This window comes from Etheostoma spectabile, chromosome 4 (assembly GCF_008692095.1).
Source record: "Etheostoma spectabile isolate EspeVRDwgs_2016 chromosome 4, UIUC_Espe_1.0, whole genome shotgun sequence".
In the NCBI taxonomy this organism is placed as follows: Eukaryota; Metazoa; Chordata; class Actinopteri; order Perciformes; family Percidae; genus Etheostoma; species Etheostoma spectabile.
In genome coordinates, this window is record NC_045736.1 from 2,373,202 (window position 1) to 2,375,966 (window position 2,765).

The 2,765-nt window shown below is 37.6% G+C and overlaps 1 long non-coding RNA gene across 1 annotated transcript in view; it reads left to right on the plus strand.

Moving 5' to 3' along the window:
- LOC116687528 (uncharacterized) overlaps positions 1-2,765 on the plus strand; it is an 18,789-nt gene that overhangs the window by 783 nt on the left and 15,241 nt on the right. The window lies entirely within an intron of this gene.

Sequence of the window (2,765 nt, forward strand, 5' to 3'; positions counted from 1 at the left end):
ACCCCAAACACACCTCCCGGCTGTGTAAGGGCTATTTGATCAAGAAGGAGAGTGGAGTGCTGCGCCTCCACAGTCACCGGACCTGAACCTAACTGAGATGGTTTGGGGTGAGCTGGACCGCAGAGTGAAGGCAAAAGGGCCAACAAGTGCTGGGCATCTCTGGGAACTCCTTCAAGACTGTTGGGAAACCATTTCAGGTGACTCCCTCTTGAAGCTCATCAAGAGAATGCCAAGAGTGTGCAAAGCAGTAATCAGAGCAAAGGGGGGCTACTTTGAAGAAACTAGAATATCAGACATGTTTTCAGTTATTTCACACTGTATTTGTTAAGTACATAATTCCATATGTGTCATTCATAGTTTTGATGCCTTCAGTGAGAATCTACAATGTAAATAGTTATGAAAATAAAGAAAACACATTGAATGAGAAGGTGTGTTAACGTTTGGCCTGTACTTATAGATAGATAGGTAGGTAGATATGGATTCCAACACAGAAAGGAACACATTTGTCAGATTTAACACTTAATGTGCAGGTTGAGAAAGTATTTCACTTCTAGTTAGTGATGTGAGAATGTTTGCAGCTTTCATGCAGCATATTTGTTTTCCCAGAAACATTTACTGCATATGTGAATAATCTAGAAACATGTTTTTACAACTATGATTTTTGAGAAAAAAAAAAAACTCATTAAATCGCACCTTCAAAGCACTCTATGAGCTTTTTTAACTTTACACACACTTTGCCAATGTGAAGCAGATGAGGACACACACATTTCTCTTTTGCCAATCCCAATACATTATGATTAAATTACCTGAAGGTTACCGGGATATATTTTTTGCGCTCTTCTGACCAATTTGAAAACGACAAAGGGGGTGAAATTGGCCTTTATGACCATGTTATGATAAAATGTATATATCTGTCTTGGATCTGACAAGTCACATTTTGTCATGAATATCAATTTCTTTCGGTCCTGTTCTGTAATTCTTTTATATATTTATACAAATAAATTCTATTTTAAATGACATTACTCCAGTCCAAACCCATTGACAGCCGACTGCTCCCTGGCAGCTATAGGATGACAAATTAAAGAAAATGAATAAGGAGGCTGAATTAAGAAGGACAAAATAACGCTCACCCTATAGCATCAAACGGAGATAAATATGTTGTTTTTGTCTCTCACAGTTGCCTTCTCACCAACATCAGTCCCTGAATGGGCCACAAGCAAAGTCAACTCTAAATGAAAGCATCATTGAGTTATAATGTCACATGAAAGAATAGCTGTTTCACATAAGTACATTAGCTGACTGGATTTGCAACTCAACTCCTGCTTTTGTGGCAAACACCCACATAAAACATATCAGTGCAAGCTGCCAAAGCCAGCTGTGCTTGTTCCATGAAAACCAGCATGTATTAAAATGTAATCGATATTTGACTTAATTTGAGTTTTATGTCATTACATTTTGTATACTGCATACTAAATCATTTAAATGTGTTACTCAAGTCTCCAATGCTCCCTAAGGCTGTTCTTATGAAGGCTTTTTTTCATACTGTGCTTTTGTAGTTGTATCATGTATATAAATTCTTTGTCTGTACTGTTGCACACATTTACTTTGTGTGTGTTGGCACCTAACAAATACATCATTGTATGTTAGATGCATGCTTTAAGCTTTATACCTCACTTGTATTCTGTTTATATGTTCAAAAGTGAAGAAGGCATTCTCAAATTGTTTCTCTTGCTCTGCAGAGTAGACAGCATGTCAGTCAATATGAAATGTCTCGCTGACATGGGAAAAGTAGAGATTGATGAAAAACATTTTTCGTCCATCTGTACTTTCTCTGCAAATAACAGTATATCCATACAGGATTTGGAAAAAACTCAGACATTAATCACAAACTAAACTAGTATTTGTTATTCAGTCATCAATTTGAAACCTGTCACAGTGTAAGCTTAAAGGTCCCATGACATGGTGCTCTTTGGATGTATTTATATAGACCTTAGTGGTCCCCTAATACTGTCTCTGAAGTCTCTTTTATATAGACCTTAGTGGTCCCCTAATACTGTATCTGAAGTCTCTTTATATAGACCTTAGTGGTCCCTAATACTGTATCTGAAGTCTCTTTATATAGACCTTAGTAGTCCCTAATACTGTGTCTGAAGTGTCTTTATAAAGACCTCAGTGGTCCCCTAATTCTGTATCTGAAGTCTCTTTTATATAGACCTTAGTGGTCCCTAATACTGTATCTGAAGTCTCTTTTATATAACCCTTAGTGGTCCCTAATACTGTATCTGAAGTTTCTTTTACATAGACCTTAGTGGTCCCCTAATACTGTATCTAAAGTACCTTTTTATATAGACCTTAGTGGTCCCTAATACTGTGTCTGAAGTGTCTTTATAAAGACCTCAGTGGTCCCCTAATTCTGTATCTGAAGTCTCTTTTATATAGACCTTAGTGGTCCCTAATACAGTATCTGAAGGCTTTTATATAGACCTTAGTGGTCCCCTAATACTGTATCTGAAGTCTCTTTTATATAACCCTTAGTGGTCCCTAATACTGTATCTGAAGTTTCTTTAATATAGACCTTAGTGGTCCCCTAATACCATAACTTAAGTCTATTTTCGAAAATTCAGCCTTGGTGCAGAATTACAACCACAAGGGCCAGTCTCACAATGAGCTTTCCTCAGTATGTGCCATTTCTAAATCTGTAGCGTTTGAAGGGGGCAAGGTGAAGGCTGGGGGTGTGGCCTTGACCAACTGCCACTTTGCTCGTT